Below are 20,363 nucleotides of genomic sequence, written 5' to 3'. Positions count from 1 at the left end.
TTTGGAGCCGCTGTACCCGAAGTTAGTGTTGCCCGCCAATATAATTGCCGACAAGCTTGAGGAGGATTCGAAGACACCTGAAGAAAAGGAAACTCTGCAAGAGTAATGCAGGATCATGCTTTTATTGTAAATAGATAATTCTGCTATCACATCCAATGTTTCGGATTGTGAAGTTTAAACTATTTTTTGGTAGGTGCATGTATATATGCACCCTTTACCATGTTAATGCCGTTGGCAAATTTTGGGAGGAGCAAATCTTAATTACTCGTTTAAGCGTATGTGTGTTCATTGGTCAGCAAATTATTTGAGTGATCAACTCATGTTGCGGGTCTTGCTAAACCCGTTGTATGCGCAACTTTGCTTTCAACCGATGCATGTCCTGACAGCAGCTCCCGAACATATCGGTAGCACTAGCTCTGTCGATGACTCTGTCGTTCTTTGATGCTTCCATAGGTGAAGTATCGAACGTGGGTCGTTTTATATACGTATTTCCAGACTCTTGTTATTTACGGCACTGTTAGAGGCATCTATAGCAGAGGGAAAGGTCAATGTCCTTGTTTGTTTTGCATCCTTTAGCACTCGTAGTTTCAGAGGCTTTTTCGGAGCACAATCTTTTACCGCGTACTTCGTCGCACCATCGTTCACCGAGGGGCGCAACCAAGGTTTATGATGATGCGGTTCGGATGCTTCGAATGACTGCAATGCTTTTCAAGCAATCAAAACTTAAGTTCTCATTAATAAAGTAAGCATGGAACTAAGGGGCGAAAAAGGGGAGAGCCCTATTGAAAAGAAAGGAAAGACTAAACACTATCCATCCACTTAAGAAAGGAAAGGGTTTTTCTTATCTTCCGGCTTGTCCACCGCGTCAGCGTTGTTGATTTCACTAGGGGTCTAGACGGTGATTGCCATTGTCTTGCATTCTCCTATGACTGCTGTGCCATCAACTGCCGAAGCTTTTACTGTCGAAACTTCTAGGGCAAGATCGGCTTGCTTCTTCTCCGTTTTCCTGCTGCGTTCGTCTTCCTTATTATCGTGTGCCGATGACTTGGAAGGGAGATCGATGATTTCCTGTTTTACCCCAAACTTCGCAGCGATCCTCTGGAAGTCGCGATCACAATTGTCTGAGCGTGAGAAACTTCCAGAGACTGTGATGTTTGTCTCGTTGTTCCCAGGCATTTTCAGCTTGAGGTATGCGTAATGCGGCACAACCATGAACTTGGCATAAGCTGGTCTTCCGAGTATAGCGTGGTACTGTGATTCCCAGTTCAGAACCTCAAACTCGATCTTTTCCTTCCTGAAGTTGTCGGGTTTACCAAAGATGACATTTAGGTAAACTTTGCTAAGGGAGTACACCGGTGAAGTGGGGAGAATCCCATGAAAGCAGATGTCGGTCTCTTCTAGCATCTTCATGGTGATCCCCATACTTGTTATTGTGTCGACGAATATTAGGTTTAGTCCACTTCCGCCATCCATGAAGACTTTCCTCATCTTGAACCCCCCAATTTGCGCCGCAACTACTAAGGCTGCGTGTCCTGGTTTCAGTATTGTCATCGGGTGATCCGTTCTGCTGAACGTAATGCTCTGAGATGACCACTCGACGTACTCGGGGATGTTGGCCATGATGCTTTCTACCAGATTAATTTCTCAGGTGAGCTTCTTCATTTCCCTTCTCGAAACACATGTCCTATGGATCATGCTCATCTGCCCACACGTGGTGGTGGAAACGACTCGTTGGGGTTGTGAGGCTGAGCCTGCTGGACCTGGTGCTGAGGTGGAGGTGGTGGTGGTGTTGGATGTTGTTGCTGCTGGATGAGCTTCTGCATTTCGATGAACTGTCGACAATCTCTGAGCAGATGACTTGACTTCGTCTTGTTGTCCTTGGAGTCGACGTACGAATGCAGGTAGCAGGGAGCATTTATCTGCTCGGCAAAGGGTAGCTCGGGAGTCCTCTGTGGCCGTGGTTTGTAACTGCCGCGATTTCCAGAGTTGCTCCTATTGACGTCCTGTCGGTCGTCTCGTCTGTCATCGTACCGATCGTCCCGCCGATCGGAGTAACCCGCAGCTACCAGGTTACTATCATCGTAACTGCGGTCTTTTCTTTTCTTACGGTGATCCCTGCGTCCACCCAAGTCGTGCTTCGGCTGATCGTCGTCTTCGTCGTCACTGCGCTGTCGAGGCTTTCGGACGTTGTCCTCTCCATCAGCCCAGCTGTTGGCGATTTCCATTAGCTTGATTATAGTTTTTGGCTTCTTGCGCCCAAGCTCCTCTATGTAGGTTTCACGTCAGATGCCATCGCTGAAAGCATCGATTGCTCTATCGACAGAGACATCTTCGGCGGCGTTTAGGAGCTTGGTAAATCTCCCGATGTAGGCGCGCATCGACTCTTTCTGCTTCTGTTGGCAATGTCATAATTCCTCGATCCCGACGGGTCTTTTGTATGTTGCTTGGAAATTGGCAACAAAAGCGTCCACTAGATCGTCCCATGATTTGATGGAACCTTTCGGCAGTCCTCTCAGCCAAGCTCGTGCCGATTCCTTCAGCTAAAGCTGCAGGCACTGCATTGCCGCTATCTGATTTCCCTTGTGTAGGATTACTGTCTGTAAATAGTCGTCTATCTAAGACCTCGGCTCCTGCTGTCCATCATACTTGGCAGCGTCAGTGGGGGTGGGCTTGAACTTTCTGGGTGGCATCGCCTCGCGAATTTTGTAGCTTAAACAGTCGGCCCCCCTTAGCTCGCCGTCGTTCTCCTGGCTTTCATCTGAGGTGTCACTGTCGTATTCCTCCCTAGCAGTGCGTCGTCGTCTTGCTTTATCGATTCTGCTCTGGGTGATTTCATCTCGAGCGTCCCTTGAGCGGTGCTTTGAGCCGTTGGCCTGCAACGTGGTCTTTTCCTTCCGTGGGACCAGATTATCTCCTAATATTGCGAGACTTTCTAAGGCGCCCCGGTGAGCTTGAGCCATAGAACCTTCAGGTCGCTGATTGATGAGGTACGCGGTGAGGTTGGTAGTTGCTCCCTCGACGGTTTTTGGCCATAGCATGCCTGCAGTGTCCGTGGTCATGAAGGACTTGGTTAGGTTCGACGTGATTTCTCTAGCATCATCTTCCGAAAGCCTGGATAGCCTTGATCGGTGCTTGCCTATGCCTTGACTGCTTCGGGAGGCGCTTCCTCGCGAGCCTCTCCGTCGCTCACTAGATTGTTCGGCAGCGGATAGACGTCTCTCGAGGGTGGCTTGCTCTTTGGATAATCGCTCCCGGTTTTTCTCCAATATGGAGCGATAAGCGTTGAGAGTTCCAACTGAGGTTCCTTCAGGGAGTGACGTGTTGTTAAGCAGAGCCGCCCTAGCTGCTGCCCATTCTTCCTCTGCGATGGTGTAGTCGCTATTGTTGTTACTAGCGCTATTTTCGAAGCCTGTCCGTCAGCTGGATCGGGGAGTGTGAGCTTCATCTCCCCTGTTTCTTATGTTATTGGCGGCATAAACTTGATGACGTGCTGCCTTCCAGGTGGTTCCCTTGGCGACGCTGTCGATGCTGTCCTCTCCCGATGAATACTGGGCGCTACACATGAACGGTGTATCGCTCGATCCCAACCCGTGCCTAGTGACGCAGTTTAGACAGTAGTATGAGGTCATCTCTGAAGACATGAGGTTGTCGGATCCGACTGACATTGAAGACGTCGACTGAGGGGCTGATGGCGAGAACGAACTCGTCGAGTTGGTCAGGCCAGCCGAAAGATCGACTGATGATGACAGGCTTGGCCCAGCGGCTGGTGATGGTGATCTCCTTGCTGACCTGGGGGTGTGTGGCCCTAGCAGTCGAAGGACTTCTTCCGCGTTGTTGTTGTAGTGGACACTGCCGAACGTCATCTCCATGTTTCCTTGCAGATCTGAGAAAATTGAGCGCGAGGAGTCGCTGTGCGGGGTGAACTCGTAGGAACCGAATCGAATCGGGCTTCCTAGTCTTGGCGATGATGGTGATGCTGGTGTCGATGAAGCTGTCGACGACATGACTGGAATTGCCGATGTCGGGTCTTGTGCCGACAGATTTCCCACAGACGGCGCCAATTGTCGAGGGTACTCCTCGGCAATGCCCTCCGATTGGGGCTTAGGGTTGATGGAATCCTGTAGGCTGACACGAGACATCGGTGAACAGACAAGCGGGGAGAGCAATTTACCCAGGTTTGGGGCCCTCGATGAGGTAAAACCCTTATGTCCTGCCTGTCTGATCTTGATTATGAGAATATTGGGTTACAATGGGGTGCCGAAGGTTTCGACTATGATCTTGTCGAGAGGCTAAGTGCTACGACGACCTAGCTCTAGACTTCTGGTGGCTAAAGTTGATAAGATTGATCGTGTCCCTCGGCAGCCCCTCTCCTGGCCTTTATATAGGAGGCCAGGTCTCAAGAGGTCTGTCCGGGTACGACTAGGTTTACAAAAGACCTAGCTCTAAACTTTCCTTGTTCGGCTCTTCTATGTCTTGTTCTTCAAGGAATCTTCTCCAGCGCCGTCCTAGTCACCCGCCTTGCCATCGAGTATCTTCATGGGCCTCCAGTTGGGCCGAACGGGATAAGGCAATATCGGTTACCCGAAGGGTAATGCCAATGTCACCAAGGTTTAATCAACCAGTAGGAGAAATGCGTGACTTCTGAAGGTGTTGCTGGCTGACTAGTGGCAGGACGCACTACTAGCATCAGCAACAACGTGGAACATGTACACAACACAACCAAAGTACTTTGGCCCAACTTACAATGAGGTTGTCAATCTCACCGGTTTGCTGAACACAAAGGATTAGACGTATCAAATGGAAGAAGATGTTTGCAGAAAGTAAACAGAATAGGATTGCAATTGAATTTATCAGTGAAGGAAATAGGACCGGGGTCCACAGTTCACTAGAGGTGTCTCTCCATATAGAAATAGCATGTTGGGTGAATAAATTACAGCTGGTCAATTTACAGAATATCGACCATACATGACAAGATGATTACTATGATATTTGGTATTGGGCATTATAACATAATACATAGACCGTAATCCAACTGTGTCTATGACAAATAATCCACCTTCAAGTTAGCGTCCGCACCCCTTCCAGTATAAAGTTGCAAGCAACAGACTATCACATTAAGCAATGTGTGTAAAGTAAATAATAGAATTACCCTTGGATAAAACATTGTTGTTTTCTCCCTAGTAGCAGCAACACATCTACAATCTTAGAAGTTATAAAGTTACTCTCCCAGAAAACTAGAGGCATAAACCTATCATCGAGCATAAATACCCCCTCTTGGAGTCACAAGTGTCCACTTGGCCAGAGTTTCTACTAGCAAGGGATAGCATGTAGGATCACAAATAACATATGACATGAATATATAATCAATCTCAACATAGTATTCAATATTCATCGAATCCCAGCAAACCAAACATATAGGATTACATAAAGATGATCTTGATGATGTAGGGCAGCTCACAAGATCGATTCATGAAGCACAAGAGGTGGAGAAGACAACCATCTAGCTACTGCTATGGATGCATAGTCCAGGGATGAACTACTCACGCATCACTTAGGAGGTGGGCATGGTAATGTAGATGCCTCCGACGATGATTTCCCCCTCTGGCAGGGTGCTGGGAAGAGCTTCAGAACCCCCCGAGATGGGTTCGGCGATGGCGGCCGCAACGAAACTTTTCGTGGATGGAGGCTCGGGTATCTAGGGTATTTTCCGAGAAGATGTATAAATATGCGGAGGATTGAGGCCGGTTGGGCTCCTGGTGGGCCCAGACCACCCCTAGGCGTGGGCCAGGACTAGGCTGCGCCTAGGGTAGGTCTGGCCGACCTGCTATGCCTCTTCGACCCTCCTTCGGACTTCGTTTTCGTTTCGGTAAAATATTGACTTCGGTTTTTTGTTTTGTCCAATTCCGAGAATATTGCATGTACAACTTTCTGAAATACAAAAATAGCAAAAAACAGGGAACTGACACTGTGGCATCTTGTTAATAGGTTAGTGCCGGAAATCATGTAAAAGTGCAATGAAGTGTAAAAAAAACACATATGAATTGGTGTAAAACAAGCATGGAGCATCAAAAATTATAGATACATTTGAGACGTATCAACATCCCCAAGCTTAACTCCTGCTCGTCCTCGAGTAGATAAGTGATAGCAAAATAATTTTTGAGGTGACATGAAGCCAACACAATCTTGATCAAGCATGTAAAGCATTGTGAGCTGGGATCTAAGTACTCTAACATAGGCATGATAGATATGATTCAATAGAACTTAACAACTATATTATAACACGAACAGTAACTCAAACAAAGGATCATGAATAATAGTGCATTGAAAGAAACTGTGTGTTTATGATCATAGAGTAAACATAACAAAATGGTACTCAACATGTCCTTTACGAAATAGCAGAACATAAATGCAAGGACACCTTCAAAGTTCAAAGGGTGACTATATACAAGTAATTTAAGAGCAAGCAATAGCACAATCATGAATCAATCGATAATAATTTTGGGACTATGCACATTGCACTAAGAATGACAACTATGCTCTCTTAATTGGTGCATAAGGTAGAAGGTGAAGACTCAACATGAAAGTAAAAGAAAGGTTCTTCGCAGAGGGAAGCATGAATTACCCATGTCCTAGAGCTTTTTATTTTGAAAGCATTAGGAGTTTTGAAAATATTTATTTTGAGAGATGCTACTCATGTCAACGGTAGTGATAAATAGTATGGCTTATGCATAATTACTTCCTATAAGTTTGCTTGCCTCGTGCATAATATACCAATAGTGCTCACACCTTGTCCTAATTAGCTTGGACTTCAATGGATTTTCATCACATACATATGTTTTAACCAAGTGTCACAAAGGGGTACCTCCTTGCCTCCTGTACAAAGGTCCTAGGAGATGAATCACATTTGATTTCTCAATTTTGATGAATCTCAACTCTTTGGACATACATATCGGGAAAACAAGGACAACATATATTTGGATTTTTGCCCAGCTGAAACTTCCACCATGTGAACATGGCTTTAGTTGGCGACCCAATGTTCCTCTCTAACAATATGCATACTCCAACCTTTGCAACTCATGGTAAATCTCCCTTACTTCAAACAATATGATCATGCATAGTATTTCACATGATATTCAACAAAGACATATTTACGGTGTTCCCCATGAAAACATGGTTATCACACCACAAGCAACTTATAGGAACTAAATTTCATAGGACATAATACTTACCACAGTAGTTTTTAGACTACTTTTCCATGAGCTATAATTTACACAAAATAGGTGATAATTTTTTAAGGTTTAAAGGTAGCACACAAAGCAAATTACTTTGGAGTGGTGATGAAATACCACATATAGGTATGGTGGACACAATTGGCAACTTTGGTTTTTGGTGGTTGGATGCACGAGTAGAGCTCATACTCAGTACAGGTGAAGGCTAGCAAAAAGACTGGAATCGACCAACTAAGAGAGCAATAATGGCCATAATCATGCATAGCGACAAAACATTATCAATCAAAGCATAAAGTGATATTACAAATCAAAAACTAAATGATCATAGAGGCTTTAGTTAACTGGTTGTAGTCCTAACATGTTATAAGCATGCGCCAAGTCAACCCAATAAAGCATCAAAGGAGAATACCACAATATTATGCTTTTATGATAGAAATAACACATGATTCTTTCAATGACACATTGTGCACTCTCATCCATTTGAAACAAGTCATGCAAAAACAATCAATACTAAGCATATGACAAGAATAACATCCAACATGACATGCCGAGGACTATGCCACAGTCTAGACAAGCTTCCTTTTGCATTAGTATAGTCATGAAATATTTTACTCGTATCCAACACCAATCAATAAAATAACTCTCAGAGATGAAATACAATATGGAACATAGAGATAATAATACAAAAAATAAAGAATAGTAACGTGATCTGAACAAAATTCAAATGAAAGAACAAGAGCTAAACGCAGTACCAGAAAACTAGAACACTCGCAGAACAATAAAGGTGAAAACTAGAGTGTTCTATGGAATTAAAACAGAGCGGATATTTCTCCAAAACAAATATGCCGGGATCCAACATATTATACGGAAAACAAAACAAAACAAAACAAAGCAAAAAACAAAAATAAAGACGCTCCAAGAACAATACATAGCGTATGAAGCAATAAAAATATAGCGTATAGAGAGATGACATGTTGCTTTGTTGATGAAGAGGGGATTCCTTGGGCATCCCCAAGATTTGACACTTGTACCTTTTGAATATTTCTTGAGGTGCAGGGGCATCCTCAAGCTTGAGCTTTTGTCCATTCTTCTCTCCCTACACTTGAAAACTTCCTTCATACAAAAACTTCACAAAATTCTTCATTAGTAGCATTAGTACAATCAAAATAAACAAATCCACTTGTGTTCAGTACTAACATATATCAAAAATCTATTAAAGCATAATATATTGTAGAAACCTTTCAAAAAGCTCTTTGATCAAAATAACTCGAAAAGAAAGAGATTTAAGAGGCAAATGCAAATAGTGCAGAAATCTGTCAAAACAGAACAGCAGGTAAAGATCATTTTTTTAATCCTATATTGCTTATCTCGAAAAGTTGTCAACAAACGAAAGTTAGATAATAACCTGGGACATATGCATAAAAACTGGCAGCTAAAAATTCCGCTCTGGATATTTTAACGAATTTTTATGGTAACAACACATAATCTGAGTTTTCACGACAGCAACTTCCCCAAACATCACTTTCTTCCTATTAGAGGCTATTCTTAGCACAAAACGAAATAAAAATAATGAGTAGCGGTCATTACAGTAGTAATAACTTTCAAGACTCAACAAAAATAAAAATTACTCTAAATAAAATAATGGGTTGTCTCCCATACGCGCTTTTTTAATGCCTTTCAGCTAGGCGCGGTAGTTTGAGAAGATGCTCACATAAGAAATATGAATTGAAGTAAAAGAGAACATCAAGAAGCAAATATGAAACACATTTAAGTATAACACACTTCCTAGGCATAGGAATCTTGTACACAAATAAATTCACAAAGTACAAAGTGACAAACATAGGAAGATAAAACAGGAGCAAATTCATATCTTTCAGCATATAGAGAGGTTTTTTAGTAACATGAAAACTTCTACAACCATATTTTCCTCTCTCATAATAACTTTCAGTAGCATCATGAATAAACTCAACAATATAACTATCACATAAAACATTCTTATCATGAGCCACATGAATAAAATAATTATTACTCTCCACATAAGAATATTCATTCTTATTAGTTGTAGTGGGAGCACATTCAACAAAACAGAGTGCATTTGCTACCCGCATGGGTAGCTACACACCCATGCATTATACCAATATGCAAGTCATATTAACTTGTTTTAGCTCGGTTTCCTAGTAGAACGTGGAATTCTAGTGTATACAAGTGGTTTCTGAATTTTGATATGAATATTTTTTGATCAAAGTCAACTCACCAACGTATATTGCATTGACTTTTTGAATACTGAGTTGACTTTGACAAAAAAAAGTTCAAATCAAAATTCAGAAACCACTTTCGTACACTAGAATTCCACGTTCTACTAGGAAACCGAGCTAAAACAAGTTAATATAGCTTGCATATTGGTATACTGCATGGGTGTGTAGCTACCCATGCGGGTAGCAGGCTTCATCCCTTCAACAAAATAGCTATCATTATTATTGTCATCACCATAATCATCAGATATAGGAGACATGTTGTAATCATAAATAATTTTCTCGTCAATAGTATGTGGACTGAAAATATCATATTCATCATTGTAATCACCATAGCAAATTGGGTTTTCTATTTCCGTGCCCTCAGGTCCTTAGTTGTGCTCAGTTCTTCCCAGCCGCTTAGTTATTCCTCAGTTTTCCCCAAGCCCTTGTCTGAAACCTCACAAGGAGCTCGGACGGGAGGAATCCCGTTAAGTTGACCGTTAGTGGGGCCGATGTTGGTGCCCCGCAGTGGAAACATCTCCACTTATCCAGATTATTGTGGGACCCACAACTTGTCCACGCTAGCGCGCTGGAACCACAGCTTACCCAGGTGACCGTTCCAAAATGGGAGCCCGAGCCAGCCCCGTGCCCGTGCTCGTGCCATTGCTTCCCCTTTCTTTCCCCGCGCCCCATTGTTCTTTTTCTCCGCCAGCGATAGCCCTTCTCCGGTAGGCGGGTGATGTCTAGTTTCTCTTCAACCTCCCGTTCTTCATGGCCGCAGTATGGACCCGTGCCTTTGACAAGATGCCCTGACTGCCCATGCCAGGAGGCTCAGAAGCGGTCGATCTGTAAGAAGGACAACAACGGCAACCGTGGACGTGAGTTCCTTGCATACGTGAGCTTGCCATATAGAGATGGGGATAAGGTTAGATCTCGCTCCAATTGCTCTGTTTTCTCTCAATTTTCTTGTTATTCCCTCAAATTTTGGATTTAGGGTTCACGTTGTTGTTTTCAGATCCTGAAGAAATGCAGGCATTTCGAGTGGATCGATGTGTACGTTCAGAGGCTTAAATTGCAGGAATCAATTGGCGCTATTGGGGAGGGCAATTTGGGAGGGGGGACTTGCTGTAGAGAATGCGGCAGAGAGAGGAGCCGTTCCGATTAGGGCCCTTCCGGCCCTTATGCCTAATGCTCCCAATGCATAACTGGTGGAAATGAAGGGAGAACTGAAGAAAGTGAACAAGCAGTTAAGGCAACTAATTGAGTTGAAGAAGCAAGCTAATCTGATGGATGGTTGTTTGTTTTGTTGTATAATTGGATCGGATTCTTATCATTACTCATCAGGCTAGAAGTTGTTACAAGGTATCCCTTGTTACAAATCCATTATTCAGTTACATGTACTTGTAGTTGTTTTCAAAGTTAGTGTGTGCATTCACTGAAATTACCAAAAATTAATAATACGTATTAGGGAATATAGGAACGCTAAAGATAGTTGATAATTTTTAGAGGGGTGACAAATAATGCATTCACCAAAATCTCACAAATATGTATGTCTCATGTTTATACCAAAATTATACCACTTTTGGGACGTTTCAAATAACCAAAACTATATTTCCCAAAAGAAAAGGAATGCTAAAGATATTTGATAATTGTTAGAGGGGTGACAAATAATGCATTCGTCGAAATCCCACAATTATGTATGCCTCATGTTTATACCAAAATTATACCACATTTGGGACGTTTCAAATAACCAAAACTATATTCCCTAAAAGAAAAGGAATGCTAAAGATAGTTTATAATTGTTAGAGGGCTGACAAATAATGCATTCTCCAAAATCCCACAAATATGTATGCCTCATGTGTATACCAAAATTATACCACTTTGGGATGTTTGAAATTACCAAAACTATATCCCAAACTATATTCCCTAAAAGAAAAGGAAAGCTAAAGATAGTTGATAATTGTTAGAGGGGTGATAAATAATCCATTCACCGAAATCCCACAAATATGCCAAATATGTATTCACCGAAACTATATTCCTTAAAAGAAAAGGAATGCTAAAGATAGTTGATAATTGTTAGAGGGGTGACAAATAATGCATTCACCAAAATCCCACAAATATGTATGCCTCATGTTTATACCAAAATTAAACCACTTTTGTGACGTTTGAAATTACCAAAACTATATCCCAAACTATATTTCCTAAAATAAAAGAAATGCTAAAGAAAGTTGATAATTGTTAGAGGGGTGATCAATAATCCATTCACCGAAATCCCACAAATATGCCAAATATGTATGCCTCATGTTTATACCAAAATTATACCACTTTTGGGTCGTTTCAAATTACCAAAACTATATTCCCTAAAAGAAAATAAATCCTAAAGAAAGTTGATAATTGTTAGAGGGGTGATAAATAATCCATTCTCCGAAATCCCACAAATATGTATGCCTCGTGTTTGTACCAAAATTATACCACTTTAGGAACGTTTCAAATAGGGCTAACCAAAACTATATCCCAAACTATATTCCATAAAAAAAAGGAATGCCTACAAGAGTTTATAATTTTTAGCTCGTGAAAAATAATACAGATAGAGGGTGGAAGCTAGCCGCCGACAGAGAGAGAGAGGGTGGTGGCCCCGATCAGAGAGAGAGAGAGAGGGGTTATCCTACCTGTTAGATCATACGATCAACGATCGGCGGGCACGATCCGTGTGACAAGGAGACCAATCAGGGCAAGGTTGGGCGTCCCCCTGTGACAATTTGTGAAGGGAGAGGACAAAACTGAGTAGTATCAAGAAACCAAGAGCACGTGAGTAGTAAACAAACTAAGGGATTCAAATATGAGATTTAAAAAATGGAAAATGTGTGTTTTGTACAATGAAACCCATCTTGGCCTACCTCAAACTATTTGCGATACAAATATACATGAGTGTGATAATTGTGGCCTCATTCAGACAAAGTATGTTTTGGGGAAAGCTGTTTTGGGGAAAGCTGTTTTGGGAAGGGCTTATTGTGGAAAGCCATGCACCTTCATAGCTACTAGGTGATTTGAGAAGTGGAAATTTGGGGTAAAACATGATTTATCTATGATTGTTATGGTTCCCAACGTGGCAGGTCGCGTAAGAAGACTCCATGAGTAAGAGCCACTATGGTTTTAGCTTGTTTAGAATTTTTTGCGCATGAAATGACTCAATTAGATAGTTTAATCCCATTTGTTGAATCTATGTTGACCAACCACTTGAGGGTAAAACTGATTATATTGCACTAGCCAGTATTAGCACTCAAGGGGAAAATTGAGCACACAACAAATGCTAGTATAAGACTCGAGGGTATACCTGAGTATATCTAAATTTTGAGGGTTAGAATCGAGGACGCGTGTTGCGGTGCAGAAGTGGAAGACATGCAATTGTTGACGTGTAGGACACGGGTCGTGGTGCAGAAGTTGAAGATGTGCAATCGTGGACGCGTGTCGCGGTACAGAATCCGCAGACGTGCAGACGTGCAACCGTGCACGCGTAGGACGCGGGTTACATTTACGACCCCTCGCCTTTATAGATGCCTCTCCCTGTTCGCCTCCTCGCACTATCTGACTTTCACTCTAACTCCCTCACGCAACGTCGCCTCTCACGTCTCATCATCTTCTCCAAAGCAAAATAAACCCTCTCCTCCTCCGGTGATGGACAAGGAGAATGTGAATCCGTTCTCCGTCCTCGATGTCATCCCCTCTAAGAACGTCACCTCCGTCTTCGGCACCATCCCCTCTACGACCGTCGCTGTCGTTGGTGCATTGGCAGCTCCCGCCGATGCATCAGAGGTTGCCGCCGGTGGCAATCAGATCCCGCTAGAATGGTATCCCTACGAGGAGGTGCCGTACGACTGTCCGGCGAACCCCTATGCCACCTGCATGGAAGACCCTTGGAACGAGGTAACTATACAGTTTGCTCCCTTGTTGTTCCCCTTCCCTTGCTTTTTCAACCATATTTTTGCTGGTACCATGATTACTTGTCGATCTGCCGGCAGGATGAGTATTGGGTTAATATTTGCGCCGATTTTATTCCATTTTGATTCGATCCCTTCTTGATTTATGCAAGTAATCATGGGATCTCAATCAGTTAAGATTTGGGGTTCGGCCGTTCGGTTAATTTATGCAAGTAATTATGTGATCTCAATCAGTTAAGATTTTGGGTTCGGTCGTTCGATTAATTTATTCAGATCTGGAATTTGTTTCTTTGCCTATGATGAATCGTTGCACACAAATTTGTACAAAGCGGGTTCAGTGAACCATTGCTGTGTATAAATCTATTGTGTATGAGCTTTGGTTCGCTAACCCCGTCCCTGTAGATATATAATTCTGTTCAATCTAACTGAGGCTGGCTCTATTTTTCCTAACTTTGTTATGTTGCAACTTATTCACTCATACTTTCCGTTTGATATGGATCAGGTGTCTGGCAACAATGTTGGCAGCGACGAGGAGGAACATAACACCAAGGCTCGGCAGGTGCTGCAGAGGCTGTAGGTCGGCCAGTTCGCCTCCTACTTCGCCAAAGGTGTCTACAAGTGCCCCTTCTTCACTAGGAGACTCGGCGGCACCGACTTCAACTGCCTCCTCACGCATGCCGAGGATATCAGAAGGACCTTCCCCAAGGTCGGCGCGACGGCGAACGTCTACTCCTTCCGCGCCAAGCACAAGGCGCTCGGCATTCACCTCCGCAACTTCCAACGGGTGGAGATCGCCGTCGGGCGCATGCCTCCGCTCAAGCCCAAAGGTGCCCAAGATCAAGGGACAGGGGAGCAAGAACTGGAGGAGGAGCCAGATGGAGTAGGCGGAGTCCAGGATGTGTGCTACTACAAAGCAACTTTTTATTTTGTTGTTGTTAATATTTTGGTGTTGTCAAGAACCTAAGAACCTTATTTTGGCTGATGTATGCAGCTTATTATCTACCTATTATCTATCCCTACTGTACTATACTTGATTGTTGGGCTCCCTTGATTGCTTAGATGTTTTTAGAGTGAACTGCAGTCAAACTAAAAAGAGTGAACCTACACACTAAAACCTAGACTAGATACAAACTAGGGTCTACAAACTAAAGTAGATGAATTAAAGAAAAACCAAAAAATCTTATATACATGCATGGAGGGAGTACATATGAACCAAGATTTGTGAGGTCATTAATATGGACCAGAGGGAGTACTAGATTTGCTGCCATATTGAGCAAAAAACGAGGGCCAAAAGGAACAAATAATTGAAGAAAAACAGAAATTGAAGCTTCTCTAGATTTGATAATAGTTTGGTGAAAAAAGACAGAGAGAAAGAGGGGGAAAAGATGCTCTTAAAAAGGGATATGCCAATCTGGGCCGAGAGAGACAGAACCCAGCTCCTGCTCACGTACAACCAAACGCGGTCTCATCCTGTCCCACGCGGTCCCTTTCTACCAGCCCCACGCGACGCGGCCCCACACGATGCAGCCCCACACATCAGCACAGAACGTTCAACTAAACGGGAATCCTACCGTCCGATCTCCTTCTACACGGGTTCCAGACAAGGGCCTGGGGAAAACTGAGGAAAAACTCAGGAGCTGGGGAAAACTGAGTAAGGAAACGAGGGAACGAAAATAGAAAACCCTAGCAAATTTTCTCCTCTAAAGTGGAGGAAGTAAAAAAGATCATTTTCATGAAAATTAGATTCCCCAAGCTTAGACTTTTCCATAGCATTAACAATAATGGTGTTCGAAGAATTCGTACTAATAACATTGTTATTAGCATGCAAATAAAGTTCCATAGGGTTTTAATTTTCTTTTGGAACTCTTCATGTCCTAACTCAAGATAAACACTATAAAACTCTCTAATTTTTTGTTGTTATTTTCCATTAAGCCTACTAGTGAAAATAAAAACAAGAAACATCAACATGGAAAGTGAGCATGAAATAAACTAAGCAACATAAATAACAGCTATAATAGAAACTAGTTTTTTGTGTTTTCGATATAATAAAGCAAACAAGACAAAATAAAGTAAACTAAGCAAAATAATAACAAAGTAAAGCGACTGGTGATGAGAGATGATACGTCTCAAACGTATCTATAATTTCTTATGTTACATGCTAGTTTTATGAGAATACTCACATGTTTTATATACACTTTATATCATTTTGATGCATTTTACGGCACTAACCTATTAACAAGATGCCGAAGCGCCAGTTCCTGTTTTCTGCTGTTTTTGGTTTCAGAAATCCTACACAGGAAATATTCTCGGAATTGGACGAAACAAAAGCCCACGGTCTTATATTCCACGGAGCCTTCCAGAAGACCGAAGAGGAGACGAAGAGGGGCGACGAGGCGGCCACACCATAGGGGGGCGCGGACCCACCCCTGGCCGCGCCGCCTTATGGGGTGGGCCCCTCGAGCATCCCCCGACTCTGCCCCTTCGCCTATATAATCTCTCCGTCGCGAAAACCCTAGTACCGAGAGCCACGATACGAGAAAAGTTCCAGAGACGCCGCCGCCGTCAATCCCATCTCGGGGGATTCTGAAGATCGCCTCCGGCACCCTGCCGGAGAGGGGAATCATCACCGGAGGGCTCTACATCACCATGCCCGCCTTCGGACTGATGCGTGAGTAGTTCATCCTTGGACTATGGGTCCATAGCAGTAGCTAGATGGTTGTCTTCTCCTCTTGTGCTATCATGTTTAGATCTTGTGAGCTGCCTATCATGATCAAGATCATCTTCTTGTAATGCTACATGTTGTGTTTGTTGGGATCCGATGAATATGGAATACTATGTCAAGTTGATTATTGATCTATCATATATGTGTTGTTTATGATCTTGCATGCTCTCCGTTGCTAGTAGAGGCTCTAGCCAAGTTGATACTTGTGACTCCAAGAGGGAGTATTTATGCTTGATAGTGGGTTTATGCCTCCATTGAATCTGGGACAGTGACAGAAAGTTCTAAGGTTGTGGATGTGCTGTTGCCACTAGGGATAAAACATCTATGCTTTGTCTAAGGATATTTGTATTGTTTACGTTACGCACAGTACTTAATGCAATTGTCTGTTGTTTGCAACTTAATACTGGAAGGGGTGCGGATGCTAACCCGAAGGTGGACTTTTTTTGGCATAGATGCATGCTGGATAGCGGTCTATGTTCTTTGTCGTAATGCCCTAAATAAATCTCACATTAGTCATCATGATATGTATGTGCATTACTATGCCCTCTCTATTTGTCAATTGCCCAACTGTAATTTGTTCACCCAACATGCTATTTATCTTATTGGAGAGACACCACTAGTGAACTGTGGACCCCGGTCCATTCTTTTACATCTAAAATACAACCTACTGCAATCATTGTTCTCTGCCGTTCTTTGCAAAGAAACATCATTCTCCACACCATACGTTTAATCCTTTGTTTACAGCAAGCCGGTGAGATTGACAACCTCACTGTTAAGTTGGGGCAAAGTATTTTGATTGTGTTGTGCAGGTTCCACGTTGGCGCCGGAATCCCTGGTGTTGCGCCGCACTACACTCCTCCACCAACAACCTTCACGTGGCCTTCATCTCCTACTGGTTCGATAAACCTTGGTTTCTTACTGAGGGAAAACTTGCTGGTGTATGCATCACACCTTCCTCTTGGGGTTCCCAACGGACGTGTTCTTTACCGTCACAAAGAGCTACTTTCTGGTACCGTTGCACATCAAGTGCATGCCAGCAGCATCACTTTTTCTGGCGCCGTTGCCGGGGAGATCAAGACACGCTGCAAGGGGAGTCTCTCACATCCAATCTCTTTACTTTGTTTACTGTCTTGCTTTATTTTATTTTATTTTCTGTCTTGTTTGCTTTCTTTATATCAAAAACACAAAAAAAATTAGTTACTTGCATTTACTTTATTTAATTCAGTTTGCTTTACTTATTTTTATTATTGTTAAAATGAATACTCCTGAGAACACTAAGTTGTGTGACTTCACTAGCACCAATAATAATGATTTCATATCCACACCTATTGCTCCACCTGCTAATGATGCTGCTGCCCATCTTAATAGTTTTGTTGAACTTTGTGAAATGCAAAAGTATAAGGATGTAGATGGGGATATTATAAAACTGAAGTTGTTTCCTTTCTCCTTAAGAGGAAGATCTAAAGAATGGTTGCTATCTCTGCCTAAGAATAGTATTGATTCATGGACTAAATGTAAAGATGCTTTCATTGGAAGATATTATCCTCCTGCTAAAATTATATCTTTGAGAAGTAGCATTATTAATTTTAAGCAATTAGATAATGAACATGTTACCCAAGCATGGGAAAGAATGAAATCTTTGGTAAAGAATTGCCCTACCCATGGACTAACTACTTGGATGATCATAAAAACCTTTTATCACTACAAGAAAAGTTCTGATAGACAACGTCTCAAAATCGTCCGCTAAGGGGTATTTTTCGTCGCCTATGGGCCTAACCCGACGATATGGGTTCTGTTGTCGAAACTGCGTCAGGCAAAGTCCTACCACGTATTTTTCGGTCCGTCGCGCTTGGGCGCCCTTCCGCCACGGAAAATCAGACCGTTGCAGAAGTGTTTCCGGGAGCCCGTTGACTGCTGACGTCATGCAAACTGCCACGTGGCAGACGCCGTTAACTGGCAGTTAACGGCGTTAACCGCTGAAACCCCGTGGTAGATGGTAGGCCCACACGAGGCCTACCACGTCTTAAGCGGGCCGGCCCATTAAGTTTGCGGGTCGGGCCAGCTGACTTAGTTTGACCGGTCAACTATATAGCTGGGCTGGTCCATTAGTTACGTGGGCCGGGCCTAACCTCTAAGGTTGACTGGTCAAAAGACTAATGGGTCGGCCGACTAAGCATGTGGGCCGGGCCGGATGCACTCGTTTGACCGGTCAACAGGCAAAAGGGCCGGCCCACAAAAACATGTGGGACCCACTTTCATGTTATCGGGCCGGCCCATTTACCAAGTGGGGTCCACCTTAAAGCAAGTGGGCCGGCCCAAGAAGTTATTGAGCCGGCCCAATTAGCATGTGGGTCCTACTTTCCTGCTATCGGGCCGGCCCATTTAGTACGTGGGGTCCACATTAGATCAAATGGGCCAGGCCAAAAGCACAGGTGGGTCCCACTTTCCTGTTAAAGGGCCGGCCCATTTAGTATGTGGGGTCCACCATATAGCAAGTGGGCCGGCCCAACAAGATAGTGGGCCAGGCCAAAAGCACAGGTGGGACCCACTTTCCTGTTAAAGGGCCGGCCATTTAGTATGTGGGGTCCACCATATAGCAAGTGGGCCGGCCCAACACGCAAGTGGGCCGGGCCAAAAACACAGGTGGGTCCCACTTTCCTCTTAAAGGGCCGGCCCATTTAGTATGTGGGGTCCACCATGTAGCAAGTGGGCCGGCCCAACAAGATAGTGGGCCGGGCCAAAAGCACAGGTGGGTCCCACTTTCCTGTTAAAGGGCCAGCCCATTTAGAACGTAGGGTCCACCATATAGCAAGTAGGCCGGCCCAACAAGATAGTGGGCCGGGCCAAAAGCACAGGTGGGTCCCACTTTCCTCTTAAAGGGCCGGCCCATTTAGTATGTGGGGTCCATCACAAAAGCAATTGGGCTGGCCCAACTAGTTAGTGGGCCGGCCCAGTAGTTTGTGGGGTCCACCTTATAGTAAGTGGGCCGGCCCAATTAGTGTGTGGGGTCCACCATAAATCAAGTGGGCTGGCCCAATAAGTAAGTGGGCCAGCCCGTTTAGTTGCTGTTTATATGCCGGCATAATAGGCGCTTTAGGATTTTGCGGGCCGGCACATATGTGATTTCGCTTAATTGGGTCGTTTAAGGGATGGGAATTCGTGATTTAGATACTTAGAATATTTACGCAGCATTGATTTCTGTCGGATAGCCTCACTTACCACAAGCACTAAAGAAAAAATGCGCGAAAGAACTATAAAAACTAACTAAATATTACATCAGCTGCAAGGCTTTGAAAAAATATTACAAAACCCAGCGAAATTGAATGGTAATTAAACCTAGCAATACAATAAAGCGATCCGGCAATCTTTTAAGTTGTCCATGCAGCACCTATATTTGAAACAAAGACATTACAAGTTAAGACAGCAACAATGGAAAGGCAAATACACTACATTATTGTTTGCCAAAGAATTTGGAAGTCATCATTTCGTCATTATAACAAGATCATTGTAATGCGCACAATAAGCAAACAAAGAGTGCATGCCGCATACCAACAGCCAATATAACAGAGCATGTTAGAATGAAACAGCAGACTTACTACTGTCGAGTCCCATGCAAACCAACATGTTCAGGGAGTACAAAATTGGCATGAACAACATAGTAGCAGGCTATAAATTTTGTAACAACGACTGAGCAAGATGAAGTTATGATGGCTACATCTACAGAGCAGGGAATGTAAACCAAACATAGTAGCAGGCTATAAATTTTGTAACAACGGTGAGCAAGATGAAGTTACGATGGCAAAAGCTAAAGAGGAGGGAATGTGAACCAACATGTGCCAAGTGCAATTACTTCATTTTGGCCGTGAACTAAATAATACTCCTGAACTTATAGTGAAGGGGATGCAAATCAAGATGTTTCGGGATATAAACTTGTAATGAGCAACACATAGAGGATAGTTAATGCTGGAGCTTAGGATGGACCAGATACAGAATATAGTGGGATCACCTGTGAACTTGTATAAGAGGGAATGCAAACCAATATGTTCAGCATTCCATATGTGAGCGTCATGCCAAGTCAGAGAAACAAGTCAATAATGCAGCTTTTGAAGAACAAGATGGCACGCAAAATTATTATCTAGTAATATGACAAGTTTATTTGTACTACGAGGCTAGATAGCGAGTGATAGCATGCCAAACTCAGTCCTTACTTTGTTAGCTTACAATGAAGTAGATACAAAAC

This window comes from Lolium perenne, chromosome 6, assembly GCF_019359855.2.
Source record: "Lolium perenne isolate Kyuss_39 chromosome 6, Kyuss_2.0, whole genome shotgun sequence".
In the NCBI taxonomy this organism is placed as follows: domain Eukaryota; kingdom Viridiplantae; phylum Streptophyta; class Magnoliopsida; order Poales; family Poaceae; genus Lolium; species Lolium perenne.
The sequence above is the reverse complement of the archived record's forward strand: the minus strand, read 5'-3'. Positions refer to the sequence as shown.